At 43.0% G+C, this 17,861-nt stretch overlaps 1 pseudogene; it reads right to left on the bottom strand.

Moving 5' to 3' along the window:
- Positions 1–13,305: 13,305 nt before the first annotated feature.
- LOC147726596 (uncharacterized) overlaps positions 13,306–17,861 on the bottom strand; it is a 50,887-nt pseudogene continuing 46,331 nt past the window's right edge.

Genomic DNA, 17,861 nt, shown 5'->3' with positions numbered 1-17,861 from the left:
AACCATAGTAATGAGGTTCTATACTGCAATTGCATTCACACACAGGTAAAACTACGCATAAGTCTACAGATTCAGGGCAATCCAGTGCCAGTGCCCAACTGGGCCTAAGACCCAGAGAGACAAACCATTGTTTGAATAATTAGAAGGCCAATGTGTCGGTGCAGTGAAGGGGGGCCTGGCTACCCCCAGGCTAATTTCTTTATCTCCATAGACCGGATCTCTAATCTACAGTCATGCCAACATTATGGGAGCAATTATATTATAAAGTAGGCTAGAGATGTGATTTGTTGATTTTCAGATTATTAGTTTGTCTCTTGTAGTTGGAGGACAAGGTCTTCATACAAGAGTCAAGGGCCCCTCAAGTACGAGGTAAACAATAGATGTTCTGATTGGGTGTTTGCAACCAGGAGCATGCTTTTCTTATTTACTAATCTCATTTTAGGAGTCAGAAAAGTTTTCCAACCCCTAAAATGGGATTCAAATGGATAATGATTAAGTATCTGGAAGGAGCGTGTTTTAGTTGTCCATTATAAATAGCAAATTGGTATCTAATGTATCAATGTCTTGTAACTCAAAACATAGGGGCATATTATCAAGACCGGTGATAAAATTATCGCCGCTATTATCGGCAGAAAACTGCAGATAAAGCATCGATAATGGGCTTGATACTATGCTCTATGGAATTCCAATCGAAGCCCATGTTAGATGTGAAGACATCTAACATGGGCTTCGATTGGAATTCCATAGAGCATGTTATCAAGCCCATTATCGATGCTTTATCAGCAGTTTTCTGCTGATAATAGCGGCGATAATTTTATCGCTGGTCTTGATAATATGCCCCATAGATTTTTTAGTGGCCCTTCAAGAGAGGTGGTAACCCATTCACAAAAGGGAAGAGGTCACTTTAGGACACCTTCCACTTTGTGAATGTAATAAAAAGTTTGTTTGAGAGTGGGCAGTGGCCTAGAGGTCCATTGGCTCCTCTCAGATAAACCTCAAAAAAACTTTTCTTTTTTAGTTTTCTTCTGTTTAAGGAAAACGGGCTGTATTTTTTGTTAAGTTTGCTTTAGTAAAAAGCTGGCCCCAGCAGACCACTATATCTGTAAAAGCCTCCAATCACAGTGAGTTGGAATTTGTGACCTACTTCAATCTATTAGTGGATAGGTGGGTTCTTAAAATTCTTTACTAGCTCTAGAGTAGCATGTAGTACTAGAGTAGAATTTAAAGTACTTTGCTTGGCGCCCAAAGGCCTTCGCGATTTTGGCCCATGCTATCTGAGAAAGGTACATAGCTGATTTATCCCCAGAAGACCCATCTATTCTGACTCTATTAAATCAATGGCTAGGTCCAAAATTAGGAAAGAATTCTGTGGAAGAATACGGTAAGTCTTTCAGATGCCACCATTAAATTGTGGAATACACTACCTTTGCACTTCAAAGTACTGCCCACCCATCGGCAGTTCAGAAAACAACTTAAAACATGGCTCTTTTCACAAGTCTTGCCTCTTTAGTACCACCCCTTTATCATTTACAAAGATCTCTCTACACCCCTCTCTGTCTACACCCCTCTCTGTCTACACCCCCACTCTACAACCCTCTCTACACCTCTCTCTCTCTACACCCCCCTCTCTACACCCTTCTCTCTGCATCCCTATCTCTACACCCCCTCTCTCTACACCACTCTCTCTATACCCCTCTCTCTACACCCCCTTCTCTATACACCCCCTCTCTACACCCCTCTCTCTACACCCCTCTCTCTACACCCCACTCTCTCTACACCCCCTCTCTCTACACCCGTCTCTCTAAACCCCTCTCTCTCTACACCCCTCTCTCTACACCCCTCTCTCTCTCTACACACCGCTCTCTCTACACCCCTCTCTCTACACCCCTCTCTCTCTACACCCCTCTCTCTACACCCCCCTCTCTACACTCCCCTCTCTAAACCTCTCTCTCTCTACACCTCTCTCTCTATACACCCCTCTATCTCTCTACACCCATCTCTCTACACCCCTTTCTCTCTAAACCCCTCTCTCTCTCTACACCTCTCTCTCTACACCCTTCTCTCTTTACACCCCTCTCTCTACACCCCTCTCTCTCTACACCCCCTGCATTCTTAATTAGGAAATAAATATATACTTCTCATAATGATGTTTGCTCTTGGTGTGTTCAGATGGGATGTCTAGATACATAGTCGTCAGGATTCAAACCAGGTTTATGTACCATTTTGAAGTTATAGTCCATTAATCTCATACCCCATCTTTTGATGCGTGGTGGCGTTTCTGCATTTGGATGACCAAATATCGTCAATAAAGTCTGAGGATCATTAATGACAAAAAATGGCTTCCCATATGGAGATTATAATCATGTTTCCATGCTCAAACACTTGCCAAACTTTCTTTTTCTGGCTGCAAATGTATTTTTTCAATTTCAGACAAACGTCTGCTAGTGACACATAATACATACTGCATACTTTCTTTTCCAGGTTTATGCTGTACATGTAGTGCTCCCAAGCCCACTGGACTTGCACCCACTATTAGTTCTGTACACATTTTTTGATCAAGTTTTGAATTTTTATGAACAACATTTCACATGAATCATCCCATTCAAATGTGTTTCCTCTTTTGTTAGCTCATGAGAAGAAGCACTTATAGTTGCAAAGTCTTTGATATATCATGAACAGTAAATGGCCATACCAAGAAATGAACGTAGCTCTGATAATTCCTTTGGATGTGACATGTTGACTTAATTTGATTTGATTTGATTTGATTTATTATTTTATAAAGCTTGCGAATGCCCAAGGGTGTCTTGGCGCTATGACAATAGATGGTGTTCAGGACTGACCGAACCGTCTAGCAGGCGGCAGTAAAGAGCCAGGATGTCACTGCTTTTCTAAATGAAAGTAGGGATGGACTGTTTTTTATAGAGGTTGGGAGCAGGTTCCATACTTTTGCTGTATGTTGTAGGAAACTTCTGCCTCCCCATCTGGCTCTTTTGAATTTCGGCACCAGGATCAATTTGGCTTGACTAGATCTAAGAAGCCTAGTGGGTTTGTACTGTTTCAGACGAGTTTTTAAGAACTGAGCGCCTGACCCATGAAGTGCCTTGTAGGCCAGACACAATGATTTAAACTGAATTCTTTTGGCGATAGGGAGCCAGTGCAAGGTTTTTAGTTTGTGGGTGATTGGCTCATATTTAGGAATGTCAAGCACCAGCCTTGCTGACGCGTTCTGCAAGCACTGTAGTTTTGATAGAATTTGCACCTTAACTCCGGCATACAGGATATTCCCGTAGTCTAATCTAGACAAGGCAAGGGCGGTTACAACTGTTTTCCTAGCATCCATTGGAATGAAGGGCAATAGTTTTTTAATCATTTTCAATATGAACCAGACTGATGAAGCCAATTTGCTGGCCTGGGCGTCGAATGAGAGGTTATTATCTAAAGTCATACCTAAATTTTTCACCTTTTCTGCTGGGGCCGGGCATTTGCCCAGGCTGTCAGGCCACCACTCCGGGGACCAGATGTTTGGATCACCCCCCCAGCACCAGTACTTTACTTTTTTCCCCATTTAACTTCAGACAGTTAGTAAGCATCCATTGTCTGACCTGAGACATACAGGATCTAAATTTCTCTGCCGTCTCTTTCACGCCCTTGCTAATAGACACCACTATCTGGATGTCGTTGGCATAAGATAACGGGGTGAAGCCGCTTTCTCTTATGATTTCAGCTAGTGGGGCTACGTACAAATTAAAAAGGGTCGGGCTTAAAGAGGACCCCTGGGGCACTCCACACGGGGAACTGAAAATTTGGGATCTTGCATTTCCCAATTCAACTGAAAAAGTTCTGTTACACAGATACGAGGCCAGAAGAGCACATGCCGAGCTATGAACTTTGACCTCGGCCAGACGGGTCAAGAGTGTCTCGTGGTTGACCGTATCGAAGGCCGCCGATAGGTCCAGTAGTACCAAGGCGGCCTTCCCTCCTCCATCCAAGACACTCCTGAGTTCTTCCACCGCTGTTAACAGAGCCGTTTCTGTCCCATGTCCCGCTCGGAAACCGAATTGTGAGTGATCGAGTATGTTTCCCTCCGCGAGGAAAAGTGGCAGCTGTTTATTCAGCTGTTTTTCCAAAATGTTCGCAGCGAAGGGTATCCTGGCAATGGGCCTGTAATTGCCCGACTCCTCGCAGTCTAAGTTAGATTTTTTCAGGAGAGGCATCACCGAGGTGGTTTTCCAGGCGTCTGGGAACATCTCAGATTTTAATATTTGAGAGAACAGTTTCTCCAATTGAGAATTTAGCAATTCCGGAAAGAGCTGCACCACTTTAGGTGGACAGGGGTCCGTTGGGCTGCCTGATCTGGTGGACTTCACCTCTTGCAGAATCTGGTCTACAGTTGGTGGTACAAATATGACACCTGGACTCTGTAGCAGCCCCTCAACTTCTTTAATGGGTTCTGAAGATGTCTGCTTAGGTGTGCCTGAGTGAAAGCTTTTAAAAGAGTCATATACTAATTAGACTTTGTTAACGAAGAATTTGCCGAGCAAATTGCAGAACTCTGAGGTAATTGCTGCTGTGCTCTTGTTCTCCAATTATGTTAATTTTTTCACTGTGGCAAAAAGAGCTTTGCTAGAATTTTTTGTCTCATTAATGTTTTTCGTGAAAAAGCTACATTTTTCCGCCATAATCAGATTTTTATACATGGCCAGTGCAGCTTTGTAGTCTTCTTTTTGCCCTACGTCATAGTTGGTTCTCCACTTTTTCTCGGCTCTTCTGCATTTCTGCTTCTGCGCCCTAAGGGCCTCTGAGAACCATGGCTGAGAAGGGGATTTCCGCTTAAAAATAACCTGTCTTAGTGGAACGGCGACATGGACTGGAGCATTAATCCACTCCCTGAGTTGATCATAAGCTACATTGCTGTCTGGGGTGAGGACTGGGCAGGATGATTGTAGCTTGTCTACCAGCCCCTGTGAGTCGGTTTTTGACCGGTCCCGATAGGAAAACTTCCTAAGTGAATCAGTGGGCCTACCTGTATCTTCTTTCACTTCCAATGAGAACGTAATCACCTTATGATCGGAAGGAACTTGAAGCGTGGCCACATTATTTAGGCCCTGACAGGAAGTGAAAATTCCATCAAGGGAGTGTCCTGCACGGTGCATGTCTTGAAAGACTCTTTGTTCCAAAGCAAAACTGGCCAGCGAGTCTTTAAGTGCTGATACCGTAGAGTCCAAACTTTTCTCTAAATGTAAATTAAAATCCCCCAAAATGGTGTAGTCAGGGCCTTTCACACTTGACTCTAGTAAAAGGACTAAGTAAATCGATCACAGGTGTTTTGGCTCTAGGAGGCCTGTAGATTAAAAGGCCGTTAAAAGTATAGTTGTTAGTGATTTTGATCTGAAAAGATAGTGTCTCACAATTCTGATTACTACCTTTCTCCGAGCTTTTAACCTTAAATCTGTCTTTAGAGATGATTGCCAAACCACCTCCTCGTTTCTCTTTCCTATCTACTCTGCAAATGGAGAACCCCTCTTGAATAGCCTTAGCTAAGTCAATATCCGCGGCCTCATCAGCCCAATCAAATCAAATCAAATCAAATCAATCTCCAGCTGATGATAGCCTTTGCTTATCATATCATTCAAATGTGGTCCTGGAAGTCCTTCTCTTTCATTAGCCGTGTTAGGAATTCTCATATCTACACATATTCTGATCTTGTCTGTGTTTTTCTTTAGAACCACAACTATTAGAGTACCCCAATGCATTGGGCAAGTTGCTTGCTCAATTATATATTGTTGCAATAGAAATTTAATTTCTTTCTTCACTTTATTTTGTAGATGTATTGGAACTCTCCTATGCAACTGTACTACTGGTTTAGCAGATTCAGTTTCACTTTTCCTTTCAACTTGCCTAGATTTTGGAATAGTCCTGGATATTTTCCCAGAATTGGATGTTGCATTGTGATATGAAATGTCATTGAAATCAAATCAAACCCATAAGTTGAGCAGTAACATTGCTTTACAAACAAGGACCCAGAACTTCTCCTTTTAGAACATGAATTTCATCTTTACTTGTCGTGTTCCCGTATGTAAGAGTGTATTTGAACTTTCCTTTTTTACTAACAGGATGTCTGGCACCCCATTGAATATTTTTCACATTAGATGGATTTATTGTAGGCTTGTCAACCATTTTCTCAGATTCTAGTGCACATATTATGTTGCATTTCGCTCCATGTCGCTGCTTTATGTGAGCCTACAAGGAATTTAACTGCAGCCGTTTTCTTTATATGATCCCTTTGTATTAAGCGCATTTGTTCTGAATTTATAGTAGGTGTTTCCTGCATCGTACATAACCGTTCCTTTGAATGATCTTCTTGTACCGACACTAGGCCTAATTTAGAGTTCGGAAGACGAGTTACTCTGTCACAACGGTGACAGACATCCTGTCCGCCAAAATATAAATCCCATAATATCCTATGGGATTCATATTTTGGCGGACGGGATATATCACCATTGTGACGGAGTAGCCCGTACGCCGAAATATAAATCAGTCCCTCAGTCTCATGATCTTCTATTTGTTTAATGTACTTGTCATTACTTTTCCCCCCTGTTTTTTCCATCCTTTTATATCTCTCTTTGACGTAATCTTCATCTTGGTTTTACACACAACTGCAAAATGGTTACTTCTTCCACATTTCTGACATGTTGCCCCCAAAGCTAGACAATTTGCTATGTGAGGAAATTGGAAACCACCCATATAGCACTGCTTTTTTATCCTTTTTAGTTAGTCATTTTTTTCCTTCCTTTTTTCATATTTAATTGACATTTGTCGAGGTTGTTCCATTGTTTTTAAAAGCCCCATTTTCATGTTTACCTCTTGAATATTTGGTTGTACCTTTGTGGGAAACATCTTTAAAATAGTTGGCAAATCATATGTTTTCACTAGTAGTTTTTTCTAAACTCTTTTTAAATTGCTTCCTCCAATTATTCTAAAATGTATAGTATCCTCATTATTGAATTTGTCAAAGTTTCAGAATGTAACTAGTTTGGGTAACTTTCTAACAAAACCGTCAAATGACTCGTCTTCTGTTTCATAGGCAGTATTGAAATTGTATCTTTCGAAATCCATATTCTGTTGCTGGTCGAATTTTTCATTAAGACACTTTATAAGCCTTCTGTGAGTACTTACATCTTCTTTAGGAAAAGTCATAATTAAATCCTCTACTGCATTTCCTATCAGATTTAGTAATAGATCTCTTGCTCACTCATCAAGACAGATTTTACCCTTAACCTACTGAAAATTTTATTTTCCCATCTTGGAGCTAAAGTTTGCTGATCAGGCATGTCAAAGGGCATTGGAATCTGAAAAATGATAGAAGAAACATTCTCTTGTTCTTCATGTATATGTATTTGTTTGGCCTCCATTATTTTTCTAATCTCTTGAAAGATGTTTGTTTTGTTTAAAGAAAGACAACAAATATTGTTATTATTTCTATTTTAACTAAACTATCACAATTTTGTGTTTGGATATGGTTGTGAGTCTTCAGAATACAAAATGCATTTCAAACAATATTTCTCAGTATTGCAGGGATTCTGCTCTTGAACAGAACTATGCTTGGCACCATAGAACATCGGCATGTAGGGACTGAGTCGCCATACCACCTCAGTATTTATGAGCCCGAGTCCGACTAGCTTCAGTACTTCACTTGCCCTCCTAACCAGAGAAACAAGTGAATTGGCACCACAGAATGCAACACTTTTGACCCACTCAGGGATATCCATAACAGGACACACCATTTCGCTCTCTTACTCATATTAGTCCATAATATTATTAATAAGAGACATGAAGGAAGTTTAGAATATTTATTCAAACCATTGTGTCCTAAAATGCAGTATTCGTGCAACAATTAGAAAACAAAATGCATACTATAAATACTGTTATCATGGTCAATAAACCACATATGTTAAAAAGACCTGTCATATTATAAGACAGAATATCCTAACCCCCCCCTCCCTTTTACTTAAGCTAAATAAGTATAGCTCAAAGGGGCGCCATTTTGGGTGGGGCAAAGCAGGAAAGATAAAGAGACACGAGACAGGGGGCAACTTGCGAGGTCGATTGTAAATAACACAGCGTGCTAAGATCCTTGACACCAACCGGCAGCAAGCTAGACACATCCAGCGCCGCACCGCGGAAGTCAAGAAGAAAAACGAGCGACAACAAGGGAGTAAAACCGAAACTGCAAACCCGAATGAGGGCCGCCATCTTGCAAAGGGCGGGCAAGGAGAAACAAAGAGCCACAATACGCGAAAAACGCTGCAGAGCCTACGGGGCCCACTGAGCCTACCGCGCCCGCAACCCAGCAGCTAACCGAAAGGAGCAGAGAACGAAGAGTGTGCGAAGAGACTAATCCTACCCAAGCCAACACCATATGCGTCCACGGAAGGCACTAACCCCGCACCCCCACCGTGTGCCGCAGCAACACGGACACAAAACAAAACCAAAGGCAACAGAAGCGCCACGACTAATACTACACACCAAGGTCTGACGGAGGAAGACATCAGCTGGTTATTGGTAGAGGTAGAGAGCATTGGGCAAGCACTAAACTCCTGAACGCCAGTGCTAAACTAAAAAGGCATCCAAATAACAAGGGCCAAGCGCATAAGACTAAGAATAGCTGTAAGATTAAGAAGAGAGCAATAAAAGCCAGTCCTTGAGCACAAACAAAGCGCCTATCTGAAAAACAAAGACAGACCCTAACAACCTGACAACGAGGACTAAAGAGACAACAGCGCCAGGTACCAAACCGGCCGCAGCAGCCGATATTAACACAAAGAGCTGTCAAAACATAACAATACCACATCTGGCCACACCAACAAAGAAGCCAGACACACTACAGAACGAAAGTGAGACCGCCACCGAGACACCACGTAGGAGGCCATAACACCGGCCAGAGCAAAAGCAGCGAGAAGGCAAAGAGGAGTACCAAAAAAGAAAGACAGCCATAGTTCGTTTGACAGAACACACCGAAGAATCATCTGAAGCACACAACTTAAACAACAGTAAAAGAGCAGCAGCAACAGATGCAACGGCGAAACGGCAATCGAAAGACAAGGAGCGCAAAGCTCCCAGAAGAGCTCCGGGGGGAACAAAGGGCGATAAGGAAGAAAGCTCAAGCACAAGACCAGAAACAAAACAAAACAAGGAGGGTGCAAACAGTCAAAAGAGTGAAGCCACTTTACAGGCACCACCGCGCAACAACAGGAAATTTGAGTTCATTCAAAGCAAAAGAGGAATACGCAAAATGGCAGGGAGCGATGGAAAGCTGAACAACTGAAAAAGCCGAAACCAGAAGGCGCTCCAGATTCTCCCTTCAAGCAGAAATTGGATATAAGTAGCACGCTAGATAGCATACTAAAAAAACTAGCAGATGTGCACAAATTGGCCAAATCAACGAAAAAAACTACCAACGCCATACAACTTGAATTGGCAGCATACAGAGCAGACATCCACATGGCCAACAACAGAATATCGGCAGTATAGCAGAGAGTGAGCGACATAGAAGACAAAGCACAGATCACGAGCAAGACAATGGGAAACATTGCTAAAGCAATGACAGACCTACAAAAGCAAGCTGCAGAATTCGAAGACTAACAAAGAAAGGGGAACCTAAGAATTCTGGGCATTCCGGCGGGTGAAGAGGACAAAGCGGGATCTTGCGTGGCTATGCTACAGGACCTCATACCAAAACTAACAAATCTCAAATTCGAAAACCCATTCGAACTGGACAAAGCCTACAGAGTACCTGCATACAAACAAAGCAACAGACAAACACCAAGACCAATTATATACAAACCACTGCGCTCGCATCACACAGAAGCCATCTTCGGAGTTGCAAGAAAAATCCCAAACCTGCAATGGTGTGGTAATAAGATCATCCTCACGCAAGACTATTCTAAATCAACTGTAGACATCAGGAAAATATCATCTACTCTTTCGTCGGCCCTACAAGATTCAGAGTATTAACAAAGGAAAAACTACAACTTTCGAAGACCCCGCAGACCTAGCACAATACTTGTGCAACAGCAGAACGACAAGAAATGGAAATTTCGACCTCGACAACAAAAAGAAGAGCTTCACATGACAATGAAGTAGAATAAAGCCGAAGGAGAAACAAATAACTGACACACAAAGCAAGGGAACGGACACGAAAAAGAATGGACAATTAACAACGTTTGTCAAGTTAGTCATGTCCAGATCCCTAACGATCCATTAGACAGAAAACATGACCCATCGAGCAAAACATCCGCCACTCGCACAGGTAGACCACAAACACCCAACAACCGCTGCATGCACAAGCCGGTAAGACCGCGGCAGACACACCACCATAATGAGTAAAACAGACATACTCCAGTCCGACCTTGAGGTTATATCCCTAAATGTCAAGGGCCTGGACCACCCAGTCAAAAGAAAAAAAATATTAGACTATCTAGCAAAACCCAAATGTGACATCATCCTCATGCAGGAAACAAAACTATCAATAGAAGATGCGAATAGGATTAAAGCGAGATGGATAGGCCAGCTAGCCTGCTCACCAGCTGGGGGGAAAAAGAGAGGAGTAATCACCCTAGTTAGCTCCAAGTCCAAGATAACAATTGAAAGCGTAGAGCATGATGAAGGAGGTAGACTTCTATACACTCAACTCAAAAGAGCAGAAGAAACAATATCAGTAACCAACATATATGCCCCAAATACAGATGACACAACATTCTGGGAGGGGGTAACATGGAAATTGGAGAAAACAACTTGAACATTGTAGCGGGAGATTTCAATATGGTCCTAGACCTCCCCCTCGACAGACAATCAAATACCCAAACGAGACCCCCAGCATCCCACAACGTCCGGAAAAATATCTGCAACAGATTCGAGCTCCAAGACCTGTGGAGACTACAGCACCCAAACACCAGGGATTACACCTTCTACTCCAACCCACACAACACATACAGCAGTATTGACTACATACTCATCTCAAGAACACACACGCACCTAATAGAGCACACAGATATTGCGGCCAGAACGGTCTCTGACCACTCTTGCATTAGTCTACACCTAGCAGGCAGGCACAACGACCACACCACCCGGAGATGGCGGTTTAACAACACAACAATTGCAAAACAAGATGACATAGACATGATTGAGAAGGCAATCAAAAACGACATAAACGAGAACGACACACCAGACACCGACCCCAAATACCTTTGGGATGCCCTCAAAGCAACCGTCAGAGGTAATCTAATAGAAATCAAAGCCAGGAGAGATAGAGAAGCAAAAGTACAACTAGACAATTTAGAAAAGGACATAAAACACCTCAAATTCAGAGATCCTCCTAGCACTCACAGGAAAGAAATACGAAGTCAACAGAATCCTCAGTGAAAGGGCGGGTCTGTGGATAAGAAAGTACAAACAGATCAAGCTCTGCGAAGCAAACAAAGCAGGAAAAAGGCTAGCGACATACCTCAAACGCAAGCAGAGGCAACACTGCATCGCCAAAATCACAGACCAGCATAACAAAACACACACTCGACACAAGGAAATCCTACACACTTTCATGGAGTTCTACAAATACCTATACACAAATGATGATAACATCGACAAGGCCTGCACCACAGACTACCAAAACAGACTCAACCTACCCAAGATAACGAAAGATGAAGCGAAAACACTGGCCCAAGATTTCAAAGAGACAGAGATAGCATTAGCTATAAACTCACTAAAAGATAATAAAGCCCCAGGACCAGATGGTTATACAGCACCCTTTTACAAAAAGTTCAAAGAGCTTCTTCTCCCGGTTCTAGCCATAACCTTCAACCACTGCGCAGAAGAAGGGTCACTAACAGAAACAATGACACTAGCCAATATAATTGTCATTCCAAAAGAAGGTAAAGACCCACAATGGAGCAAAAACTACCGCCCCATATCATTAATTAACGTTTACTGCAAGATATACGCCAAAGTACTAGCCACAAGAATAAACAAAATACTACCCCAGCTGATTGGAAACACGCAGGTAGGCTACGTGAAATCTCGCACGTCCCACGACAATACGAGACTCCTGTGCCAAATCATAGAACACTCTTCAAATTCACCTCACCCAGCGGTCGCAATCACACTAGACACTGAAAAGGCATTTGACAGAGTCTCCTGGCACTTCCTTGAGAAATGCATGCACGCCTACAACTTAGGTGATGAATACACAAAGAAAGTCATGGCGCTATACAAAAAACCAAAAGCGCAAATAGCCATAAATGGAGGCTCATCTACCCCATTCGAACTGGAAAGAGGAACGAGACAAGGATGCATGCTGTCCCCGCTACTGTTCCTACTAGCCCTAGAGCCCCTGATCAGAGACACCCTAGTGAACAGGGACATTACAGGGATAACAATCAACAATACCACAGCCAAAATCCCAGCCTACGCGGACGATCTTCTCATATTAACGAACAACCCAGCCCACTCTATACCAGCACTCATGTGTACAATCGAAACATATGCCAAACACTCAGGCTACAAACTCAATAAGGACAAATCAGAATGTATGCTGCTCAACATACACACAACCAGAGATGTTATAGGAGACTCAGGCCTAGCTCGGCAACCAAAATCCGTCAAATATCTGGGTATCCAATTTAAAAGAAGCCTCAAAAGCACCCTAGAACTGAATGAGAAGATCACGCTGGGAAAGATAAAAGACCTACTAGACATGTGGTCTCCCAAGTTCTTCACATGGTGGGGCAGAATAGACACTATCAAATGATGGTAACCCCTATAGTCAACTATCTAGCAGACATGCTTCCCCTGCCCATGACAGAAGACTTCCACAGGAAAATAGACCAAATGATCAACAAATTTATATGGAAAGGGGAAAAAAGCCAGAATAAGCCTCCAAAAGCTTAGACTAGGAAAAAAAGTGGGCGGGCTCAATATAGCGGATCTGAAAACGTTCCAACTAGCATTCATAGCCAGACAGGAAAGGCATTGGCTGCTCCAGACACAACGATACACACCAACATGGCTAGCCATAGAGAAAGCCATGCTAAAAGACACAGACCCACTCACACTGCTCACATCTAACAAGCAAGCACTCAACAACAATCCGATCCTAAAGAAAACAAGACACGCACTACAAGTTGTCCGCAACCTAGAAATCAGCATCAAGAACTCACAGTGGGAGACACTCTGGTCTAACCCCAAGTTTAAATACAGAAGGAAAACAATAGACGTGAATACATGGAGGAAACTAGGATTTATGTTCCCAGCTCATCTGGAAGCAGAAGGGAAGCCATACACCTTCAACAACCTGAAAAAAAACATAACCTCCCTGATATAGAATTTTACAACTTCCTAGCTATCTAAACAGCCTTAGCAAAGTCAAAACTACATAAACAGACCCCATCCATATTCCAGTTTGTGGAAAACATAAACCAGACAGGACATCAAGTCTCACTCCTATACAAACTACTCCCACCTGTCTCAACGAAACTTAACGATAAAAAGACGGCCTACTGGGAAACCCAGATAGGATCCAAACTCACAGAACAGCAGCTACAAACACTGTGGGCATCCCCATCAAAAAATATGATATCCCCAGTGCTAGCACAAACTAAATTCTGGATACTCCACAAACCGCACTGAACACCGGCACGACTAGCCTCAATAGGTCTGAAAGACCACGATACCCGCTGGATTTGCGGAATAGAAAGAGGGGACCTAGAACACCTCATCTTCAGCTGTACAAAAGTCAAAAAGTTCTGGAAACAAGTGCTAGACTTCACAAACAGGACATTAAACTGCAGCCTAAAGTAAACATTCGCCACAATCGTCACAGCACATATATCACCAGACATCACCTCTCAAGAGGAAAGACCTACTTGACTTCCTCCTCACATCTGCAACAAAGTTAGTACTAACCAACTGGAAGAACACCTCCAAGGCCACATTCAAAGGGTGGCTGCACTGGGTGATCTTCCTTAGAGGGGCAGACTACACTACTCTCAGAAACACACCCGGAAGACACCTCAACAGGGTGATGTGGTCGAAATTAGACAAATTCATAGACTCCTACAAACCACCATAGACAAAGAACAACACAGGTCTACCTAAAATCAATTTTCGGTCCTGTTTTTCTTTCACGAACAACCACCAACACTTTATGTTTTATGTTTCTAACTAGACACCAGCCAATGGCAAACATATGTGTTACATGTTACTTGTTAGCCAGTCTACCAGAGCAAACAAAGCCAAACCGTTGAAGCACATTACTAATGCCCTAGGCGACGATCCTCCAAAGAACGACAATTGGATGTTTTTTTGTAATGTATGTAATGTTTTAAATACCAATAAAAACATTAAAAAAAAAATAATAATAATCTCACTATACTTCGCGAGCAACTGATTTCCTCCTCACTCCTCTGGCGAGTGAGCGTCCCTACACATTTCCAACAAAGCTGCACCTTCAAACTCAAGTGCCAAAATCTGAGGCTTTCTAAACAGCACAGCACATATTTCCTCAATGCTGGTAGTCATAACTCAATGGTGGCCTCGTCCTGAGTAAAATAGACCTTCACCACAGCATAGAAGATCCAGAGCATGCTACCGCACAGCACATCCCATCCTTGTCACCAAATATGTAAGGTACCAGAGTGTGGTAATCAAACCAGTGCTTTATTCCAGACAGTGCTTCTAATGATAACATTTCTATCCTAACTGCAGCATGTGCTCCACATTCTTGTTTTCAATGTATAACACAGTACTACAACGAGGTTCAGCACCTTTTCAGTGATTTGGAGGAGTGCACCAAGTGTGCCTTCATAGTGGGTATGTCCATGCCCTGGGGGAATCACATGACGCGGGTGTGGCATCATACTGGATTTTGTGAACCTTTAGTATGACCAGACCTTTATTTCTTTGTCAGAATCAATGTAGTCTACTGACCTCTCTCATGTAAAGTTCTGCTGTTACGTGAAGCAGCAAAATCTTGCACTGATATTCCACATATATGTCTAGTGAGTGGGTACACAGTGAATGTGTAGCACATGCATGGTAGTAAGTCTATGTGTGTGTGATGTGATTCTGAGTCCTGGGACTGGGGGGATGCATTCTAAATGACCCTGATTTATCATGGCACAAGGTGGAGGATAAGTATAGCTTCCCCAGACAATCGAAATGTATTAATTCCATTCCTCTGACTGGTGGGTGGGGACCCAGACACAATACTGAAGTGAGGGAGGATGGAGATAGGGCTCCCCTTGGAAAATTCAATGAGAAATGTGATAACAAAAGGCTTTTGTTCAGTTCTTCCTGATCACTGCCTTTGGATAGATATTAGGGGCCAGGGGTGGGACTGCAAATTCAGCTGTGAAAAGATGAGAAGGTTTTCTGGACGTTGCTTCATGAAGGCGATGGCAACCAGATGCAGCTATATGACACTTCAGTGTGCCCTGGTATGGTGTACTCTTACTTCTTCAGCATGCAAAAAGGCTGTATCTGCTGTATCAACTGAACAGCCAGAAAATTATATTTGAAAGAGAACCAACCCAACCCAGTTCTGAAGCCTTGGACAGTGGATCCACATCCCATGTCTTGAAAATGTATACAAAAGTGGAATACAAACCATCCCACTTTATTTAAAAAAAAAATTTTTTATAAAGTTTTATATAGCGCGAACTTGACCTGAATCGGGTATCAGAGCGCTTTACATAGCACCAGTTGCATTACATGAGGACATATTCATTTTTTTTGTTGGGCACGGGGAGATTGAGTGATTTGCCTAGAATCGAACCCAGTTCCCCAGATTCAAGGTCGACACCCTAGCTGTTAGGCCAACTCCTGTCCCCTAAATAGGAAAGGAGTGCTCCACAAAGTAGTCAGAGAGCTGTTGTGTCTCCAGGGCCGGTGTCTGTCTGACTGCCAATATCCCTATGGTTAAGGGAAAACGCCCCTGAAGGGTCCACTTTCTGTTGGAGGACCTGAAGAACTGTCTAGCGCCTGATTGCCTGATGGCCTGATTGCCTGCTAAGAGAGGGAGTAAGGGTACCTGACCCAGCAAATGGAGAGACAATTCAGAAAGTAAATCCCTGTGAAAACTGACCACAACACTGAAACAATCCAGGAGCAAACCATGCTGGAAGGGGTCCCTTGGCCTCTGTGCACAGTTCCCACTGTGAATTACACCAAGGCTTTGTGAGAACAAGCATCACTGCCTCATCTGACAACCCTCTGTAAGTCAATGCTGCCTAGGTTGAAAGTGGAGCTGCGTTACTGCAGAAATGGAAGCTCTGTTCGCACCAGAGAACGCATCTGCCATACCTGGGCATGATATGCACCTGGCCAGGGAGGCCATAACTGCTAAAGACCAGTGCCACAGGACAGTCCTACCATTCTGATTCGGTACCTGCTCCAAAGTGAGATTGCTACTACTGTTCCAAAAGAAATGAAGCCATGATTTAGTTAACATTGACATGGAGACACATGAAATGCAACAAGATAGAGAGGCAGTGAAAGGGGCAAAGTGGAGAAAGGTGAGGTAGAGTGGTGTTAGGTAAGGAGAGGCAATGTAGACATAGGGAGGTAATATTACGTTTAGAGTGAGGCAGACGGAAGTAGAGAAAGAGATAAAGAGGTGGAAGCTAGGTAGGGAGAGAGAGAGATCATAAAGTGACAGATGAAGTAGAGGGGGAACATCGTTTACAACGCAGTGTTTACACTGCACTACCTTAACAATGCTGCCATTACAAAGCAAGTCGTTATTACGACTTGTACTGGATGGCGCTGTTGGTTAGGGAATAATGTAATTTTATATTCCAACACCTTCCCTACTGTTACTGGACTGGTGTTGGAATGTAAAATTAAAATATTCCACAATCCACGCCCTCGAACGCAAGTTGTTGTAATGACTTGCGTTGTAATGGCAGCGTTGTCAAGTACCACGATCTAAAAGATCGCGTTGTACTGACATACAACCGAAGTAGAGACAGTGACAGTAAAAACCTAGAGAGTTGGCTTACAGATAGAGATAGAGAGAAAACGAGTCCGAGCTAGAAGGAACCAGGGTAAACAGAGTGAGACAGGTTAAGAAAGAGAAAGGAGAGAGGGAGAAACTTCATTCTGCTTCAATAGCTTCATCAGGAGCCCTTGGAAGGTGGGGGCCCTGAACAATTGCCCAATGCCCAATGTATCCATGCCCTTAAAGCTCTCTGCATGGCATGAATTCCAAAGTATCCATTGTATGGTATGAAGATCTGCTCAATGTAGATAACAACTCTGCCTCACTTTGCTGACACTGCTAGGCCTGCTCATAGGAATCAACATAGTGGACCACAACATACTCCTGCCCCAGCTCTAAGCTAAGACCTAGACCTACTAATCAATAGTACCAGTACAATCTTGCAGTAGTGTCAAACAATTTTCAAATACAGTTGCTTATTAGTGTGAATATGAATGAATGCCAATGCTGCATAAAAAAAACGTCCCTGCGTTATTTAAAATGCCCAGAAATGTATGGGAAGTGGGCATAACCCAACATTTAGAAAACCCATAAGCATCACCACAAACTGGAATTTGCCAAGTTCATACAGTGCAGCACTGCACCAAATCTAAATCCTTGCGCCAAATGAAAACCAATGCAAATAATGAGTATAAAAGGCACATAGAACCCCCCACCTCTTTCTCCCAGTAAACCACAATGAAGGATTTAGTACCCTGACAGTTGGAGTGGCAAGAGATGAACCCAGAAGAAGGGCACATAGACAACATTGTTCCGCTTGACAGTGACACTGTTTAGCAGTTGTGGCGGGCGAACTGTTGAAGCAGCAGGG

This window comes from Lissotriton vulgaris, chromosome 3_1 (genome assembly GCF_964263255.1).
Source record: "Lissotriton vulgaris chromosome 3_1, aLisVul1.2, whole genome shotgun sequence".
In the NCBI taxonomy this organism is placed as follows: domain Eukaryota; kingdom Metazoa; phylum Chordata; class Amphibia; order Caudata; family Salamandridae; genus Lissotriton; species Lissotriton vulgaris.
This window is presented reverse-complemented; position numbering and strand designations above follow the sequence as displayed.